Source organism: Oryctolagus cuniculus, chromosome 2, assembly GCF_051225735.1.
Source record: "Oryctolagus cuniculus isolate XC-2025 breed Fujian yellow rabbit chromosome 2, ASM5122573v1, whole genome shotgun sequence".
NCBI classification, from domain to species: domain Eukaryota; kingdom Metazoa; phylum Chordata; class Mammalia; order Lagomorpha; family Leporidae; genus Oryctolagus; species Oryctolagus cuniculus.
This window is the reverse complement of record NC_142868.1, coordinates 73,719,670-73,741,330: the sequence shown is the minus strand read 5'-3', so window position 1 is coordinate 73,741,330 and position 21,661 is coordinate 73,719,670. Positions and strand designations below refer to the sequence as shown.

At 39.3% G+C, this 21,661-nt stretch overlaps 1 long non-coding RNA gene across 2 annotated transcripts in view; it reads left to right on the top strand.

Annotated features, from left to right (window-relative positions):
* Positions 1-19,083, top strand: part of LOC149127834 (uncharacterized) — a 182,932-nt gene extending 163,849 nt beyond the window's left edge. For both annotated transcript variants that reach the window (XR_016229080.1, XR_016229082.1), the window contains 2 exons: positions 17,594-17,662; positions 18,356-19,083. This is a non-coding gene — a long non-coding RNA (uncharacterized LOC149127834). The remainder of the gene's footprint in view (positions 1-17,593; positions 17,663-18,355) is intronic.
* Positions 19,084-21,661: the final 2,578 nt, after the last annotated feature.

Genomic DNA, 21,661 nt, shown 5'->3' with positions numbered 1-21,661 from the left:
TTAAGCAAATTATTTCATTTCTTAAACCCACTGATGTCCTGTGATCTGAAGGTAGAGATTTGTCTTTTTTTTATCTTTTATTTAATGAATATAAATTTCCAAAGTATGACTTATGGATTACAATGGCTTCCCCCCCCATACCGTCCCTCCCACCCACAACCCTCCCCTTTCCCACTCCCTCTCCCCTTCCATTCACATCAAGATTCATTTTCGATTATCTTAATATACAGAAGATCAGCTTAGTATACATTAAGTATGGATTTCAACAGTTTGCTCCCACACAGAAACATAAAGTGAAAAATAATAGATGATTTTTTTTAAATGATGATGAAATCAGATCAGACCCATTGGCATGTTTAATCCCAGTGAGAGTCAAGTTGGGAATTGATAATTTCTTTTTTTTTTTACAGAAGATCAGTTTAGTATACATTAAGTAAAGATTTCAACCGTTTGCACCCCCATAGAAACACAAAGTGAAATATACTGTTTGAGTACTCGTTATAGCATTAAGCCTCAATGTACAGCACATTAAGGACAGAGATCCTACATGAGGAGTAAGTGCACAGTGACTCCTGTTGTTGACTTTACAAATTGAAACTCCTGTTTATGGCATCAGTAATCTCCCTATGCACCAGTCATGAGTTTCCAAGGCTATGGAAGCCCCTTGAGTTCACCGACTCTTATCTTGTTTAGACAAGGTCATAGTCAAAGTGGAGGTTCTCTCCTCCCTTCAGAGAAAGGTACCTCCTTCTTTGAAGACCTGTTCTTTCCACTGGGATCTCACTCACAGAGATCTTTTTGCCAGAGTGTCTTGGCTTTCCATGCCTGAAATACTCTCATGGGCTTTTCAGCCAGATCTGAATGCCTTTAGGGCTGATTCTGAGGCCAGAGTGCTATTTAGGACATCTGCCATTCTACGAGTCTGCTGAGTATCTCACTTCCCATGTTGGATCACTCTCCCCTTTATTTATTCTATCGGTTAGAGTTAGCAGGTACTAGACTTATTTATGTGCTCCCTTTGACTCTTAGTCCTTTCATTATGATCAATTGTGAACTGCAATTGATCACTGGGACTAGTGAGATGGCATTGGTACATGCCACCTTGATGGGATTGAATTGGAATCCCCTAGTATGTTTCTAACTCTACTGTTTGAGGTAAGTCAGCTTGAGCATGTCCCGAATTGCACATCTCTTCCCTCTCTTACTCCCACTCTTATGTTTAACAGGGATCACATTTCAGTTAATTTTCAACACTTAAGAATAACTGTGTGATAATTGCAGAATTAAACCAGTCATATAAAGTAGAACAGACAAAAAAACTACTAAGAGGGATAATGTATTAAGTTGTTCATTAACACTCAGGGCTATGCTGATCAAGTCACCGTTTCCCATAGTGTCCATTTCACTTCAACAGGTTTCCTTTTTGGTGTTCAGTCAGTTGTCACTGATCAGGGAGAACATATGGTATTTGTCCCTTTGGGACTGGCTTACTTCACTCAGCATGATGTGTTCCAGATCCCTCCATTTTGTTGCAAATGACTGGATTTCGTTGTTTCTTACTGCGGTATAGTATTCTAAAGAATACATATCCCATAATTTCTTTATCCAGTCTATCGTTGATGGGCATTTAGGTTGGTTCCAGGTCTTGGCTATTGTGAATTGAGCTGCAATAAACATTAGGGTGCAGACCGCTTTTTTGTTTGTCAATTTAAACTCCTTTGGGTAAATTCCAAGGAGTGGGATGGCTGGGTCGAACGGAAGGGTTATATTCAGGTTTCTGAGGAATCTCCAGACTGACTTCCATAGTGGCTTGACCAGTTTGCATTCCCACCAACAGTGGGTTAGTGTCCCTTTTTCCCCACATCCTTGCCAGCATCTATTGTTGGTAGATTTCTGTATGTGAGCCATTCTAACCGGAGTGAGGTGAAACCTCATTGTGGTTTTGATTTGCATTTCCCTGATTGCTAGTGACCTTGAACATTTTTTCATGTTCAGCAGGCAGTTGGCCATTTGGATTTCCTCTTTTGAAAAATGTCTATTGAGGTCCTTGGCCCATCTCTTAAGTGGGTTGTTGGTTTTGTTTTTGTGGAGTTTCTTGATCTCTTTGTAGATTCTGGTTATTAACCCTTTATCTGTTGCATAGTTTGCAAATATTTTTTCCCATTCTGTCGGTTGTCTCTTCACTCTCCTGACTGTTTCTTTTGCAGTACAGAAACTTCTCAATTTGATGCAATCCCAATAGTTGATTTTGGCTTTGACTGCCTGTGCCTCCCGGGTTTTTTCCAGAAATTCTTTGCCTGTGCCAATATCTTGAAGGATTTCTCCAATGTTCTCTAATAACTTAATGGTGTCAGGACGTAGATTTAGGTCTTTAATCCACGTTGAGTGGATTTTTGTGTAAGGTGTAAGGTAGGGGTCTTGCTTCATGATTCTGCATGTGGAAATCCAGTTTTCCCAGCACCATTTATTGAATAGACTGTCCTTGCTCCAGGAATTATTTTTAGTTCCTTGGTCAAATATAAATTGGCTGTAGATGTTTGGGGTGATTTCTGGTGTTTCTATTCTGTTCCATTGGTCTATCCATCTGTTTCTGTACCAGTACCATGCTGTTTTGATTACAACTGTCCTGTAGTATGTCCTGAAATCTGGTATTGTGATGCCTCCAGCTTTGTTTTTGTTGTACAAGATTGATTTAGCTATTCGAGGTCTCTTGTGCCTCCATATGAATTTCAGCATCATTTTTTCTAGATCTGAGAAGAATGTCTTTGGTATCTTGATTGGGATTGCATTGAATGTATAAATTGCTTTTGGGAGAATGGACATTTTGATGATATTGATTCTTCCAATCCATGAGCATGGAAGATTTTTCCATTTCTTGGTATCCTCTTCTATTTCTTTCTTTAAGATTTTGTAATTTTCATTGTAGAGATCTTTAACGTCCTTGGTTAAGTTTATTCCAAGGTATTTGATTGTTTTTGTAGCTATTGTGAATGGGATTGATCTTAGCAGTTCTTTCTCAGTCATGGCATTGCTTGTGTGTACAAAGGCTGTTGATTTTTGTGCATTGATTTTATATCCTGCCACTTTGCCAAACTCCTCTATGAGTTCCAATAGTCTCTTAGTAGAGTTCTTTGGATCCTCTAAGTACAGAATCATATCGTCTGCAAAGAGGGATAGTTTGACTTCTTCCTTCTCAATTTGTATTCCTTTGATTTCTTTTTCTTGTCTGATGGCTCTGGCTAAAACTTCCAGAACCATGTTAAATAGCAGTGGTGAGAGTGGGCATCCCTGCCTGGTGCCAGATTTCAGTGGAAATGCTTCCAACTTTTCCCCATTCAATAGGATGCTGGCTGTGGGTTTTTTATAAATTGCTTTGATTATATTGAGGAATGTTCCTTCTATATCCAATTTGCTTAGAGTTTTCATCATGAAAGGGTGTTGAATTTTATCAAATGCTTTCTTTGCATCAATTGAGAAAATCATATGGTTTTTCTTTTGCAGTCTGTTAATGTGGTGAATCACATTGATTGATTTGCGAATGTTGAACCATCCCTGCCTACCAGGGATGAATCCCACTTGGTCTGGGTGGATGATTTTCCTGATGTGTTGTTGTACTCTATTGGCCAGAATTTTATTGAGGATTTTTGCGTCTATGTTCATCAGGGATATTGGTCTGTAATTTTCTTTCAGTGTTGCATCTTTCTCTGGCTTAGGGATTAAGGTGATGCTGGCTTCATAGAAAGAATTTGGGAGGATTCCCTGTTTTTCGATTGTTCTGAATAGTTTGAGAAGAAATGGGATTAGTTCTTCTTTAAATGTCTGGTAGAATTCAGCAGTGAATCCATCTGGTCCTGGGCTTTTTTTTGTTGCGAGGGCCTTAATTACTGTTTCAATTTCTGTTTCAGTTATGGGTCTATTTAGGTTTTCTATGTTTTCATGGTTCAATTTTGGTAGATTGCATGTGTCCAGGAATCTATCCATTTCTGATAGGTTTTCCTGTTTGCTGGCATACAGGTCCTTGTAGTAATTTCTGATGATTCTTTTTATTTCTGTGGTGTCTGTTGTTACGTTTCCTTTTTCATCTCTGATTTTATTGATTTGGGTCTTTTCTTTTCTTTTTTTAGTTAGTTTGGCCAATGGTGTGTCAATTTTGTTTATTTTTTCAAAAAACCAGCTTCTCGCTTGGCTGATTTTTTGTAGTGTTTTTTTGGATTCAATCCTATTAATTTCTTCTCTGGTTTTAATTATTTCTGTTCTCCTACTAGATTTGGGTTTGGTTTGCTGCAGTTTTTCTAGGTCCTTGAGATGTGCTGAAAGCTCATTTATTTGGTACCTTTCCAATTTCTTGATATAGGCACCTATTGCTATAAATTTGCCTCTCAATACTGATTTTGCTGTATCCCATAAGTTTTGACATGTTGTGTTGCTGTCTTCATTTACTTCCAGAAAGTTTTTGATTTCTCTTTTGATTTCTTGAATGACCCAGTGTTCATTCAGGAGCATGTTGTTCAGTCTCCATGTGTTTGCATACTTTCTGGGGTTTCCTGAGTTGCTAATTTCCAGCTTCATTCCACTGTGGTCTGAGAAGCTGCATGGTATGATTCTAATTCTTTTAAATTTGCTGAGACTTGCTTTATGGCCTAGTATGTGATCAATCCTAGAGAAGGTTCCATGCACTGCTGAGAAGAATGTGAAGTCTGTAGATGTAGGGTTGAAAGTTCTGTAGATATCTGTTAGATCCATTTGGGCAATAGTGTCCATTAAATCTGCTGTTTCCTTGTTGATCTTCTGTCCGGATGATCTGTCTATTTCTGAGAGTGGAGTATTGAAGTCCCCCAGTACTATTGTATTGGAATCTAAATCTCCCTTTAAGTCCCTTAACATATCTTTTAAATAGACCCGTGCCCTGTAATTAGGTGCATATACATTTATGATAGTTAAGCTTCCTGTTGAATTGAACCCTTAATCATTATATAGTGTCCCTCTTTGTCTCTCTTAACAGTTTTTGTATTAAAGTTTATTTTGTCTGATATTAATATGGCTACACCTGCTTTTTTTTGGTTTCTGTTGGCATGGAATATCTTTTTCCAATCTTTCTTTTTTTTTTTTTTATTTTTGACAGGCAGAGTGGACAGTGAGAGAGAGAGAGACAGAGAGAAAGGTCTTCCTTTGCCGTTGGTTCACCCTCCAATGGCCGCCGCGGCCGGCGCGCTGCAGCTGGCGCACCGCGCTGATCCGATGGCAGGAGCCAGGAGCCAGGTGCTTTTCCTGGTCTCCCATGGGGTGCAGGGCCCAAGCACCTGGGCCATCCTCCACTGCACTCCCTGGCCACAGCAGAGGGCTGGCCTGGAAGAGGGGCAACCGGGACAGAATCCGGCGCCCCGACTGGGACTAGAACCCGGTGTGCCGGCGCCGCTAGGCGGAGGATTAGCCTATTGAGCCGCGGCGCCGGCCGATTTTTCCAACCTTTCACTTTCAGTCTGCATGCCTCTTTGTTAGAGAGATGTGTTTCTTGTAGGCAACAAATAGTTGGGTTGTGTTCTTTGAGCCAGTCAGCCAAACGGTATCTTTTAACTGAAGAATTCAGACCATTAATGTTCAATGTGACTATTGATACGTAGTGACTTTGCCGTGCCATTTTCCCGGAAATATTTTCTAGTATATGCTTTGAGCTTCCCATGCTCTTTTACTGGTAGGTGTTCTTCCTTTCCCTTCTTTCATATTGATGGCCGTGTTTCTGTGTTTCTGAGTGTAGCACATCTTTAAGTATCTTTTGCAGGGCCGGACGAGTGGCCACAAAGTCTTTCAATTTCTGTTTGCTATGAAAGGTCTTTATTTCACCTTCATTCACAAATGAGAGCTTGGCAGGATATAATATTCTGGGCTGGCAATTTTTCTCTCTTAGCACCTGTGCTATGTCTCGCCATTCCCTCCTAGCCTGTAGTGTTGCTGATGAGAAGTCTGCTGTGAGTCTGATTGGAGATCCTCTGAGAGTAATCTGACGTTTCTCTCTTGCACATTTTAGGATCTTTTCTTTATGTTTCACTGTGGTAAGTTTAATTACCACGTGTCGTGGTGAGGATCTCTTTTGGTCATGTTTATTGGGGGTTCTATGAGCTTCCTGTACTAGGATGTCTCTGTCCTTCTCCAAACCTGGAAAGTTCTCTGCTAGTATCTCACTAAAAAGGACTTCTAATCCTTTCTCTCTCTCCATGCCTTCAGGAACTCCTAGAACTCGAATGTTGGGTTTTTTAATAGTATCCTGTAGATTCCCAACAATATTTTTTAGATTTCTAATTTCCTCTTCTTTTCTTTGGTCTGACTGTATCCTTTCCTGTGCTCTGTCTTCTAAGTCCGATATTCTCTCTTCTGCTTCACCCATTCTGTTTTTAAGGCTTTCTAATGTGTTTGTCATTTGATCTATTGAGCTCTTCATTTCATTTTGATTTCTCTTGACTATTACACTTTCCTGTTCTACTAGTTTCTGAGTTTCATTTTGATTCTTCCTTAAAATTTCATTTTCACGAGAGAGATTTTCAATCTTGTCCAATAAGGATTTCTGTAGTTCAAGGATTTGCTTTTGAAAACTTCTAAATGTTCTTATCATAAATTTTTTGAAATCCGTATCTTGCATTTCTTCTATCTCATCATCTTCATAATCTTGGTTTGGGGTATTTTGTTTATTTGGAGGCATCATAGTGTCATCGTTGATCTTGTTCCCTCGATTTCTGTGTTTGTTACTTGGCATAGTTAATTCTTCTTGCGTCACTGTGCGTTTTTTTTTTATTTTTTTATTTTATACTATGTCCGTGTTAAGTGGACTGCCTGCTGTTGGAGGAGCCTTGGAGGCTTGAGATGGGTGCGGCCTGAGAGCTCTGCTTGGCTCTTCCTGGTTAAGGGTGTGCATATGTGACACCCTCAGGTTATGCGTGGTAAATCTCTCTCTTTTTATTTATTTATTTATTTTATTTATTCAGGGGGTAAGTAACACCACATGGCACGGCTGTGCAGAATTGATGGTATTTAGCTTCCAGTCTCTGGCTTCTACCCCCAGAGTCCCTTTAGCCTCCTCTGGACTCCCACTGGGTTGCCTAGGCTACTGAATTGTAGTGACTCAGTTCCTTAGCTCTCCCCCATTGATATGTAAATCCAGAGAGGGGGCCTGCTCTTTGTCTCTTGGGAATTCTTCAAGCCTTGCAGCCTTGCAACCTTTGCAAGGTTAGGGGGAAGAGAAACCCCGAAGCTTTTTTTTCCTTCTTTCCGGTAGTGAGTTTGCTGCGCTTTCCGGCCCCCCTCTAGATTCTGACCCCCATTTCCCCACCAATGTCTCGGGTTATTGAGCTCACCTCCCCTTCCAGCGCCGATGTGTGGACTCGGAGCCCTGGACGTCCCAAGCCTCCCCGCTGTTGTCTGTGTGGCATGCACTCCCCTTCAAGCACTGGCGTGCAGACCCTGCGGCTTCCGCGGCTTGGTCCCGTGGCTCGGTTCGTGCGGTGGGCGACCTTGTTCTCCCAGTAGGTCCTCCGATTCACAGCTACTCGATCCAGAAGAGTTTCCTCTGCAATATTTTCCTGGTTCTTTTTTCTGAGGCTACCGTAACCCCTTTTATTAAACTAAATTTTCCCCGACTATCGGTGCGCGCCCTCACTATTCCGCCATCTTGGCTCCGCCAAGATTTGTCTTGTCAGGTCAATTGGAAACCATGACAGAATAGATTTCTTTAGGCGTAGGACTTCTAACACAAGCAGGATGATCAGAACTGCCTGGAGCAGTGACCTAGTCTGGTCTCCAGATCAGAAGTTGTTAAAAAGGTCAAAGAAGGATACTTGAGGTGACCACACAGAGGTCAGTGGGCCCACTTCCTGATCTTTTCTACTCGGGTTTCAGCACTATCTGAGGTACTTATCCACATTTTGCCAATCATACATGGTCCTCCTGGTTTGGCTGAAGGAAAGTCTAGAGGGATGGCCCAAGTACTTGTACACCTGCCACCCAAGGGGGATACCAGGATGGGGTTCCTAGCTCCTGGCTTTGACTTGGTCTAGCCCTGGCTGTTGTGGCCATTTGGGGAGTAACCAGCAGATGGAAGATCTACTTTCTTCCTCCTGTGCTCCCCCCTTCTCTGCTGCTCCCTGTTTATCTCTCTGCTACTCTGCCTTTAAAACAGATATTTAAAAAAAAAACACAAGCAAAATAAGAAAGTGTGGGTACCTCTGGCTCCCTCCTGTGAGAATGGTGACAGATTCTTACTCAGTAAGCTGGGGCTCAGATTTTGATGATATGTATTGTGGTATTAGGAATGCTGGGCTAATTTATCACCGGCATGAAGGCTTTATGCTTCTAAGCCTCTGCTGCCAAGTCTATGTGAATATGATTGACAGTGTCCGAGAGGTTCCCTATCTAACATCCTGGGGTTGGGTTGTGATGGTATACTGACCTCATATTTTCCTTTCTGTCATGAGGCTGTTTATTGTCTTTGTGGGCACCCATTGTCCTTGTGGCTTGATCCTGAGCTCTCAGCCTTAGTTGCCCAGTTAAGAAAGGAAGGTCAGATCTGTAGAAAATTGATATGTAGGGCTCACATTGTGGTGTAGAGGGTAAAGCTGTTGCCTGCAATGCCAGCATCCTGTATAGCTGCTGGGTTGTGTCGGGGCTGCTCCACTTCTGATAAAGCTCCCCGCTTATGTCCTAGGAAAAGCAGTGGAAGATGGCCCAGAAGTTTGGGCCCTTTCCACACACATGGGAAACCTGAGAGAAGCTCCTGGCTTTGTTCTGGCCCAGCTTTGGCCATTGCAGCCATCTGGGGAGTAAACCAGTAGATGGAAGATCTATTTTTCTCTATCTCTCTTAACTCGGACTTTCAAATAAGTGTATCTTTTTTTAAATGGGATGCATGTTAACATTACTTCTTAGAATGGAAAAATTAGATGTCCCCAGAGCCAATAAGGGGATAATACCACCTGATAGTCTTTGGCCCTTTTCTAACTTCCTTGGAATACCATAGAGAGGATGTACTTTGGGGAAACACTCAGATTAGAGTTAACAGTCCCTGTCTTGGATAATACGGAGACCTGAATTACAAACCATTCCCATGGCATACACTCTAAAGGAGAAATGACAGTTGGGAACATTGGAATTTCATAGGCTCAGCTTAATCAGATGTCTCCCTGGTTCACCTTCACCAAGCTCCACCACCCAACATTTGTTGTAGTGCCATTTTTTCCTTTCACTGGAGATCAGTATTTAGTATTTTTACTTTCCTTGTCAGGTCCGGGTGCCACTCCACTAGTAGGTGGTCTTAATGTCTTCTCTTTAGTTGCTGTGTGAGTCAGCTGTTCCTATTCAATAGCTTCATTGGCTTGTGAGCGACAGGTGTAACGTCAGTCCTAAATATTCCTTTAATGTGCCTGCTTCTGTGCTTCTTAGGCAGTGAAGCGTGTTCCTTGGTCAAAGTGAAGTCATGTAGGGCATCCAAAAACATGATGTAAGTTCTATTAAAGAATAGCTGTGGTAGTCTCAGAGTCTATGTAAGTGACATCTGTTTGTTCCTTCCAGGTAGAAAGCTGTTGCTTTAGCCCTATTTCCACACAGGGAATCTTTTAATAGTCCACAAACACTCAGTTGCTATTCTGTTGACCAAATGGCTAAGCTATTGGTGAAAGCCCATGAATTGTGAAAAATGTAGTCAAAGCCAAAATTAACATTTGGGATTGCACCAAATTGAGAAGTTTCTGTACTGCAAAAGAAACAGTCAGGAAAGTGAAGAGACAACCAACAGAATGGGAAAATATATTTGTAAACTATGCAACTGATAAAGGGTTGATAACCAGAATCTACAAAGAAATCAAGAAACTCCACAACATCAAAACAAACAACCCACTTAAGAGATGGGCCAAGGACCTCAATAGACATTTTTCAAAAGAGGAAATCCAAATGGCCAACAGACACATGAAAAAATGTTCAAGATCACTAGCAATCAGGGAAATGCAAATCAAAACCACAATGAGGTTTCACCTCACCCCAGTTAGAATGGCTCACATTCAGAAATCTACCAACAGTAGATGCTGGAGAGGATGTGGGGGAAAAAGGACACTAACCCACTGTTGGTGGGAATGCAAACTGGTCAAGCCACTATGGAAGTCAGTCTGGAGATTCCTCAGAAACCTGAATATAACCCTACCATTCAACCCAGCCATCCCACTCCTTGGAATTTACCCAAAGGAAACGAAATTGGCAAACAAACAAGCTGTCTGCACATTAATGTTTATTGCAGCTCAATTCACAATAGCTAAGACCTGGAACCAACCCAAATGCCCATCAACAGTAGACTGGATAAAGAAATTATGGAACATGTACTCTATAGAATACTATACAGCAGTCAAAAACAATGAAACCCGGTCATTTGCAACAAGATGGAGAAATTTGGAAAACATCTTACTGAGTGAATTAAGCCAGTCCCAAAGGGACAAATATCATGTGTTCTCCCTGACTGGAGACAGCTAACTGAGCACCAAAGGGGAAACTTGTTGAAGTGAAATGAACACTATGAGAAACAGTGACTTGATCAGCTCTTGTCCTGACGGTTGATGTACAATGTAATACTTTACCCGTTATAGTATTTTTTTTGTTCTAGTACCATTGGTTGAACTCTGTAATTAACACACAATTATTCTTAGGTGTTTAAATTTTAACTGAAAAGTGATCCCTGTTAGGAATTTGGAAAACATTATGCTGAGTGAAATAAGCCAATCCCAAAGGGACAAATACCACTTGTTCTCCCTAATAGGTGACAACTATCTGAGCACCAAAAAAGAAACCTGTTAAAGTGAAATGAACACTAGGAGAAACGGTGACATGATCAGCCCTCACCCTGACTGTTGATGAACAACTTAATATGTTATCCCCCTTAGTATTTTTTTTTGTTTGCTCTACTTAACACTTTTGGTTGAATACTGTAATCAATACACAATTCTTCTTAAGTGCTGAAACTTAACTGAAAAGTGATCACTGTTAAATATAAGAGTGGGAATAAGAGAGGGAAGAGATGTGCAATTCGGGACATGCTCAAGCTGACTTACCTCAAACGGTAGAGTTAGAAACATACCAGGGGAATCCAATTCAATCCCATCAAGGTGGCATGTTCCAATGCCATTTCACCAGTCCCAGTGATCAATTTCTGTTCACAATTGATCATAATGATAGGACTAAGAACCAAAGGGATCACATAAACAAGAATAGTGTCTGCAAATACTAGCTGATAGAATAAAAAAGGGAGAGAACAATCCAACATGGGAAGTGAGATACACAGCAGACCCATAGAATGGCAGATGTTCTAAACAGCACTCTGGCCTCAGAATCAGCCCTTAAGGCGTGTGGATCTGGCTGAAAAGCCCATGAGAGTATTTCAGGCATGGAAAGCCAAGACACTCTGGGAAAAAAAAAAAAACCTACATGAAAGATCTCCACAAGTGAGATCCCAGTGGAAAGAACGGGTCATCAAAGAAGGCGGTACCTTTCTCTGAAGGGAGGAGAGAACTTCCACTTTGACCATGGCCTTGTCTAAATATGATCAGAGTCAGTGAACTCAGGGGGCTTCCATAGCCTTGGCAGCTCATGACAAGAGCCTAGGGTGATTACTGAGGCCATAAACAAGAGTGTCAATTTGTTAAGTCATCAACAGGAGTCACTGTGCACTTACTCCTCATGTAGGATCTCTGTCCTTAGTGTGCTGTACATTGAGATTTAATGCTGTAACTATTGCTCAAACAGTATTTTTCACTTTATGTTTCTGTGTGGGAGCGAACTGTTGAAATCTTTACTTAATGTATGCTAAACTGATCTTTTGTATATAAAGAGAATCAAAAATGAATCACGATGTGAATGGAAGGGGAGTGGGAGTGGGAAAGGGGAGGGCTGCAGGTGGGAGGGACGTTATTGGGTGAAGCCATTGTAATCCATAAGCTGTACTTTGGAAATTTATATTCATTAAATAAAAGTTAAAAAAATTTACCATTTCATAGTCTAGAGTAACAGATTTTATATATACCAAGAATATCTGAAAAACCCAAAGTCTGCCTGGAACTTTAATAACCTAGTTGGCAATCCATGGTGAACAAGAGGAATAAAATAGCTTCATGTAAAAAAAAAATGTATCAAGATATGGCAGTAGGCATGGTCAACACCACTGCATGTAGTTTGGCCCATAGGGCAAAATATCCACAGCCCATTTCAGTCAAGTGATGGCTGTCGACTGACTGGATAGCAATTGTAGCCTAGGGATTTATGTCTGCTTATTGTTTTGCAGACTTGTCAATATACCTTGTCATACCATATCATCTCTGAGTCTTGGGCCTCTCTGATAGCCTCAGGAGCATCCCTTATAGGATTCTTAGTCCCTTCTAATAGTCAAGGCATTTATTCATGGAGACCATTTGTCCCTTGGGGGCCCTACTGGGCGCTGTCTTGAATTTACCTTTTCCATCTTGTAATAGAGCTTTTTTGTGCCACTCTAGTTTTATTGGTAGGGTTTGTGATGCCCAAGTCAGAGTGAGCAATTCATGTTACAATATCATATGTGGCACCCAGGTATCTACCAGGGCCCAGTGCAAGCAAAGAGTTTCCACTCAATAGGGGGATATATCTGGTGGCTGATTCAGACAACATAGGTGTCAAAAATTGGAGAAGCTAATGCATGCTAGTGACTACTTTCTGAGGCTTGACTCACATTCATGAAACTTTCAGACCTCTCAGATTCCATCAGGCCAGCAGCCTCTAAAAGTTTTTCAAGCAGTACACGGGCCACAGCTTGTTGAATGGTTTCCAAGGTCAGCTGCCAGCAAGGGCTTTGTTCGTTGAATCTGTAAATTGCTTGGGTAGAGTGTACATTTTGATGATATTAATTCTCCCAATCCACAAACATGAAATTTTTGGAGTCTTATTCTATTTCTTTCCTTAATGTTTTATAGTTTTCATTGTAGAGATCTTTCACATTCTTGGTTACATTTATCCCAATATATTTAAAATTTTTTGTAGTTATTATGAATGGGACTTCTTTCTCAGCATGGCATTGTTTATGTATACGAAGGCCATTAATTTTTTGTGTTGATTTTATATACTGCAACTTTATCAAATTCTTAGTGGAGGTTTTGGTTCCCCTGAATATAGGATCTCTTAGTGGAGACTTTTGGTTCCTCTATATGATATAATCTGACTTCTTTCTTTCCAATTTGTTTCCCTGTGATTTTGTTTTCTTGTCTGACAGCTCTGGCTAAAATTCTAGAAATACATTGAATAGAAATGATGAAAGTGGGCATCCTTACCTGGTTCTGGATCTTGGTGGAAATGCTTCTGGTTTTTCCTCATTCAATATGATGCTGGCTGTGGGTTTGTTATATATTGCCTTGATTGTTTTTAGGTATGTTCCTTCTATGCCCAATTTATTTAAGGTTTTTATCATGAAAGGATATTATATTTTAACAAATGCTTTCTCTGCATCTATTGAGATAATATGGTTTTTATTCCTCAATTTGTAATATGATGTATTATGTTTATTGATTTGCATATGTTGGATCTCCCCTGTAAACCTGGGATAAATCTCACTTTTTCCAGGTGGATGGTCATTATGATGAATTAGATCTGATGAATTAGTATTTTTTGAGCATTTTTTGCATCTACATTTGTCAGGAATATTGATCTATAGTTCTCTTTCCTTGTTGTATCTTTCTGGTTTAAGAATTAAGGATTCCCTCCATTCCAGTTGTTTTGAATAGTTTAAGGATTGCTATTAGTTCTCTTTAAAAGTTTGGTAGAGTTCAGCAGTGAAACCATCAAACCTGAGCTTTTATTTGTTGGGAGGGTCTTTATTACCAATTCAATCTCCATCTTGATTATTGGTCTATTCAGGTTTCTGTTATTTATGCCTAGAAATCTATGAATTTCTTCTAGATTTTCCATTTTGTTGGCATATAGCTGTCTGTAATAATTCCTGATTATTCTTTTATTTTTCTGGTATCAGCTGTAACATCTCCTTTTTTCATCTCTGGTTTTTTAATTTATTTGGGTCTTCTCCCTCCACCCATTTTCAAAGTTAGTTATACCAATGATTTATTGATTTTGTTTAGTTTTTCAAAAAACCAGCCCCTCATTTCACTGATATTTTGTATTTTTACTTCAGTTTTGCTTATTTCATCTCTAACTTTTATAATTTATTTCTTCCTAATAATGCTGTCTTTAATTTTTTTCTTGAGATACATTGTTAGGTCATTTATTTTATATCATTCTAATTTCTTGATGTAGACCCTAATTGTTATATACTTTCCTTTTAACACTTCTTTTTCTGCATCCCGTAAATTCTGATACATTATGATGCAATTTTCATTTGTTTAAAATGTTTTTATGATTTCCCCTATTCAGGAGCATGTTTTTCAGTCTCCATTTGTTTGTATATTTTCTGGAGTTTCTTATGTTGTTAATTTCCATTCTTTCATTGTGGTCAGAAAAGATACATGGTATGATTTTAATTTTTTAAATTTGTTGAGATTTGTTTTATGGACTAGTATATGGTATGTCTTGGAGAATGCTACATGCACTGATTAAAGAATTATATTTTCCACCTGTGGAATGAGATGTAGTGCTATGTCTTCATTTAAAAATGTATTTAATTTATCTAGGGGGACAGACAGAGAGGGAGAGAGAGGGAGGGAGGGAGGGATGGAGAGAGGGAGGGAGGGAGGGAGAGAGAGAGAGAGAGAGAGAGAGAGAGAGAGAAATATTCCATCCATTGGTTCACTTCTCAAATGTCCCATTACACCATAACAGCCAGGGCTGGTCCAGGCTGAAGCCAAGAGCCTGGAATTCAAGCCAGGTATCCCACATGAGTAGCAGGGACTCAAGAGATTGAGCCATAGCTGCTGCTGCTGCCTCCCAGGGTGCTCATTAGCAGGAAACTGGAATGGAAAGAGGAACTGAGCCTCAAACCCATAGATTCTGGTATGAGATATGGGTGTCCCAAGTGGTGGCTTAATTATTGTACCAAATTCCCACCCCTGGAACTTTCTTATGACTAGAAATGGATTGTGTTCCCTGAGGCAATGCTGCATAAGTGATGTTGTGTTCTTCTCCACAGTTGAGGAACACAATACCCTTCACTGATGATGCAAATTTTGATCACCCAGTTGAGTCTTTGGCTAATTTGTCCTCTGTGTGGTGACAACATTTTCCTTTGCAATAAATCTGTGGAAAAAATATCCTAAGAATTTAAGACCATGAAAAATACTACTCAATAAAATTTCCCCTGAAATTTGGTATCTATTGATAGTTCTTGCTTGAGCTAAAGCGTTATGATGGTTGCAAAATGATGATTTTCCAATTCTATTATTTCCTCCATATATAGCAGCCATCACTCAACATTCTAGCATAAAAGCAAAAGCCCTCCCTCTTTCCCCTGTATTCAATTCTTCATTTGCAGTTCTATTTATTACCATAATGGGCTCATAGATTCTTATTTTCCAATGGATTGCACTTCATTGCTGTGTTTAATTAATTTAATGCTCATATTATCCCAAATTTTCCAGTATGAGTTGGCTCTCATGTCCTTATGAGATGCCTTCCTCAATTATTTAAGCATTTCCTTAATTTACGGCATAAAAAGGAGCTCCAGCCTGATGCTGTAGTTTCTCTGTCCCAGCCATGGAATTGGCTATTTCTCTGAGAGGCCCTGATTCCTTTTAGTGGGGACAAGGATTGGAGACAAAATTGGGGTCCTCTCTGTGGTTGTTGCTGTTGCATTGTCTTCACTTCTTGGCCTATTCTCTAAAGAGATAAGAAATATGGGCATGCAATAGACACATGTAAATGCACTAACATAAACCTACCCAATTAATTTTACATGCATGTGTATACATTTGCACTTAAATACGCATTTAAAATTCATGTACATATTTTTAGAAATCATACATTACTACTTCTTGCCAACTTCCATTCAATATTTGCATGTCCTATTTTCCACAGTGAGAAACCTGACTCCACATTTACTCGGTTGTTTACTCTTATAAAAAATTTAAGATAGTTTCACAATTGCTCTTCTGAATGCTTCTACAAAAATCCCAACCTTTAATTCAATTAACAGAAAATGAAATAAATTCTCAAATATTATGCTCATGAGTTATTTGTTTTTTTCCCTTCCTATTTCTTTTCATTGTATATATTTCTAATTTAAAATCAGTTTATTGGGGCTGGCATTGTGGTACAGCAGGTTAAAGCCCCAGCCTATAGCATGGGCATTTCATATGGGTGCCAGTTTAAGTCCTAGCTGCTCCACTTCCAATCCATTTCCTTGCTAATGCACCTGAGAAGGCAGCAGATGATGGCCCAAGTCTTTGGGTTTCCAAAGTTCCTGGCTCCTTGCTTCAGATTGGCTCAGCTCTGGCCATTGTGGCCATTTGGGAAGTGAACCAGTAGATGGATGATCTCTCTCTTTCTCTGTCTACTATTTTCTGTAACTCAAATAAGTAAAATAAATTTTAAAAAATAAAATCCTTTTTTTTGGGTTGTGGGATTTTTAGTCCCCTTATCATGGTTCTTAATTCCTAATTGATAATAATAATTTTTAAATGATTAAAAATAAATAATTCTTTAATATTAAGAATATTCAGAAACAGCATAAGACAATATTTAGCCACCCCCGTATTATTTATACCTATTCTTCCCAGTATTTTAAATAACCAACTTTATTGTTTTCTTTTTTCTCCACCCATGATTCTTTTTGTAAAATACATCTATGAGGCGTCTTCAAAAATTTATGGAAATTGTGTATTATAAAAAAGCTATGCATGGATTCAAAACTTTTTGCACCAAAATGTGTATCTTTTTTTAAAACAATATTTATTTATTTAACAGTCAGAATTACACAGAAAGAGGGAGAGATAGAGATCTTCCATCTATGGGCTCACTCCCCAGATGGCTGCAATGGCCAGGGCTGAGTCAGGCTGAAGTCAGGAGCTTCTTCCACATCTCATGTGGGTGGCAGGAACCCAAACACTGGGCCATCTTCCATGGCTTTTCTCAGGCCATCAGCAGGGAGCTAGATCAGAAGTGGAACAGCAGGGACACAAAGTAGTACCCATATGGGATGCAGGTGGTAACATTACCTGCTATACCATAACACCAGCCCCTAAATGAAAATCTTTTAATCCCATTTTCCATGAACTGAGGTACTCTCATGTTTGTTGTCTTATTTTCGTTTCTTTCTTACACACAAATGACATACAATTTACACTCTCTTGCACTTTTCTTTTTTCCCTTGGTAATATCTCCTGGAAATCACTCTACTTCCTATTACAGAGAGCACCCTCGTTCATTTTTACGGCTGAAAAATACTCCATTGTGTGTAAATACTGCAGTTTATTCAACCAATTGTATAGGCTTGGACATTTTGGTAATTCCAAGGTTTTAAAATGATAGTAATGCTGCAAGTAATGATCTAGTCCATAAGGATTTCGGTACCTTAGGAAGTATATTTTCCAGGAAATTTCCCAGAAGTGGATTTGCTAGAATGAAGAGTGAATTCACGTATACTATTATGTCCCCTTCCTAGGATTCTATCATTTTGCATTTTCACCAAGTGTGTATGGCTGTACTACTACCATCCCTGAAAACTTCATCAGTTGAGTATATAATAAAATTTTGAACTTTTTTTCATTTTATAGATGAGTTTATATTTTAATGTAGTTTTGATTTTTAGTTTGCTTATTGTGAGGGAAGTTGAAAAAAAATCTGTTCATATTCTTTCAAGCTATTTTCTGTATTTGTTTTAAAATCATTTTTGCTTATCTTTTTCTCAGTTGCTGCATATACTGCATTTCTGATAATTCTCCCTAATTTCGAAAGTTCTTTGTATTTTAGGAGAATTGGCATGTTGTTTGTAATTGGATGCTATTAACATTTTGTTCTTGCTTGTCTTTTGACATTGCCATGTCATTTTTTTTATTTTTTGTGAAATTAATTATCCATGTATCATCCCATTTGGGCTTAAGTAAATCTGAAGTGTTTCTCTGGACCTAGGTGATGGGTACAACATTTCTGTTTGGTATCATGTAAAAGTTCTGTAAATAGATAAATGTGAAGGTTGTGCAATATTGTGACTGTTCTTAATGCTGTTGAATTGAACAATTTAAAATGGTCAGAATAGTAAATCTTATGCGCATTTAAGAATTGGTTAAAATAAATTCAACTGTGTTTTAGTGCTTACATAATATCTTATGATACATTTACATCTCTGAATTATATTTTGAATTCTATTTTCTGTATGGTGTGAAGCACTGATCTAATCATATAAATATTTTTAATTTTTTGGCAGGCAGAGTTAAACAGTTGAAAGAGACAGAGAGAAAGGTCTTCCTTCCGTTGGTTCACTCCCCTAACGGCCGCCATGGCTGGCGCTGCACTCCGACCCGAAGCCAGGAGCTGGGTGCTTCCTCCAGGTCTCCCATGCGGGTGCAGGGACCCAAGCACTTGGGCCATCCTCCACTACCCTCCCGGGCCACAGCAGAGAGCTGGACTGGAAGAAGAGCAACTGGGACTAGTACCCAGCGCCCCAACTGGACTAGAACCTGGGGTGCCGGCAACGCAGGCAGAGGATTAGCCTAGTGAGCCATGGTGCCGGCTGATCTAATCATATCTTTTCTAAAGTTCTAGTGACATCAATACCATTTAGTGACAGGATTTTTTTGTTGCAGTGATCTGAGTATCACCATCATAGTATGTTAGATTTCCATAGTAGTTGGATCTATTGCTCAACTCTATTCTGTATCACTGGCCTTTTCATACACCAATTCTGCAATGATTTAATTTTAGACATTTTATAGCTTATTTTACAATCACTAGGTCTAGTGTTTTCATACAGAATGTCCTCTTTCTTTCTACTTTTATGCTTTGATTCAATCAACCCCATGACATACAAATACATAAACTATATTTCTTGTTCTTTGATGCTTTCCTGTCCTCAATTTTGTGTTTCTGATTGAAATTATTTTTCTCTTGCTCTAAAATCCTTGTTTAAGGATATTTAATTTACTGTGGAGTGTTGTATTATAGTTTTATTTAATTTTTAAAGATTTATTTATTATTTGGAAGGCAGAGGCAGAGAGAGAAAAAAAGAGAGAGAGAGAGAGAGATATCTTCTATCTGCTGGTTTACTCCCCAAGTGGCCACGATACCCGGAGCTGTACTGATCTGAAGCCGGGATCCAGGAGATTCTGCTGGGTCTCCCATGTGGGTGGAGGGCCCAAGGACTTGGGCCATCCTCTGCTGCTTTCCCAGGGCATAGCAGAGAGCTGAATCAGAAGTGGAGCATCTGGGACTCAAACAGGTGTCCATATGGGGTGTCAGCACTGTAGGCAGCGGCTGTATCTGCTAAACCACAGCGCTGGCCCCTTTTGTGTATTTTTTCATGTTGGTGCTGCAATTAGCAGAAATTATTTAACTTCTCTAATTTTTATAGTAGTTTTATTCTGATAAAATCTGTTTTTCCTATTTGACTACACATATATAAGATTTATAGTTTAAAATGCTTGTTCCTCATTGCCTTCGTATTGTTTCCTTAATGTACAGTTGTGGAGGAGTAGGGGAGGGGTTGGTGTTCTTGTGTCTTTCGTTTCTGTGTCTTTTTGTTTTGATTTTCCCTCATTTTCTTTTTCCTTCAATGTCTCATTTCCTAGGGGTACCACCTCTTCTCCTAATTCTCCTGTTAGGTTATGTGCTGTCAGTTTTAGAAAATATTAATTTATGAGAGAGAGAGAGATTATCATCAACTGTTTGCAATGGACTCAGACCAGTCTCCCTTGTTACTACTGCACAGCCAACCACCTGGGCTGTTATCTGCTACCATTCAGGGTGCAAATTAATGGGAAGCTAGAAAGGAGAGTAGAGCCAGACCTTAAACCCAGGCTCTCTGAAATAGGATGTGGGCAAACTAAAAAGTGTCTTCTAGAACAAATGCCTACCCTCAACTGCTATTTTTGATCCTGCACATTTGAAGCCTCCTTCCTGTCCCTGGTGCCGGGAAGTATCTGTGGTTGGTACTTGTTACTGGGTATTTTCCTCCTGGGGGTGATGTTGTCTAAGTGCATCATTTTCATTCTACTCTTTTTCATGGCATTTTGTGACAGTGGAAGCCCTGATGGAATTAGAGATAATATGAAGATGATATTCAGTTATGTCACAAGGGTGGGTTATGTATAGTATATTTATATTTGTATTTACAACTATATTTATAGATTCTAGAAAATGGAGAAAGTAAGTTTATTTTGGTGTAAAATTAAAAAAAAACTCTATGCATAGTTTTTCATAGCATTTATTTTCCATAAACTTGTTGAAGATCTCTCTCATATTTGCTATCTTTGTGAATTTTACTGTATCTTTTGACAGTGGAACAGGGGTAGAAAGTTGTGTGGGAAACTGAAAATCAGGCAGCTGCCATTTTTTTCTGCTATAAATATAGTAGTTCAATTTCCATTTCTTTTGCTAAAAATGACTTTATGGTAATGACATTATTACTGATATGAATGTTGAAGGAGTAGGAAGGGAAAGTTCTGATTATTTTGGAGAAAACAGTTCTCCTATAACCTGTTCTTCCTGCAGCTCATGGATCTCCATTCTCCAAGGCTAGCTGGCATCCATTATTGCAGTTTCAAGCGTATGTGAGCACACACAAATGTGCTAGTATTCACAATCCACTGAGTATGTTCACACAGCATTGCCAGTGGATCCTATTCTCGAAACATGTTCTCTAGGTTATTTTCAAAAAAGAATGATGGTAACATGTTACTGATAGTTTTATAAGGAAAATCAACTATGCTTTATTGGAAAATCCATTGTTTATGTACATGTTCAAGATAGTATCTTAAAGTATTAAGTATTTTTAATCAGTTTATTTCTATAGAATTTTCTTTAAATATACCTTTTGAAGAGTTATAGTGTATGAGTTTTTTTTAAAAGAATTATTTTATTTATTTGAAAGACAGAGAGAGAGAAAGAGAAAGAGAGAGAGAGATCTTTCATTCCACTGATTCACTCCCCATTGACTGCAATGGTCAAAGCTGAGCTGATCTGGAGCCAGAAGCCAGAAGCCAGGAGCTTTTTCCAGGTCTCCCACACAGGTGCAGGTACCCAAGGACTTGGGCCATCTGCTGCTGCTCTCCCAGGCCATAGCAGAGAGCTGGATTGGAAGAGGAGCAGCTGGAAATTGAACCAGCGCCCATATGAGATGCCAGTGCTATAGGGTGGGACTTTAACCTGCTGTGCCACTCACTCTGAGTTTAGATGCTGTAGTTTTCACATGTCTCTAACTTAAAGGCTTTTGTCCTATATTCTCTGTAGTATCTGCATTTTCTCAGTCACCAGGAGCATTTTCTCTTCAGTGGTGATTAGACTGCCATTTGAAATCTTGTTTGTCAGGAAGAAAGTTTTAGGTCCAAGATGAAAATGAGTTTTTAGACAGATTGATGTTTCATGTGTAAAACAACTAAAAACCTGAATTCACTTTCTAGTCAGGATTATGGGGGCTGTGTAAGCAGTACATGGTCACACACAGTCACACACACAGTCACACACACACACACACAAACACATACTCACTCACAATGTGAAAAACTATGTTAATGAC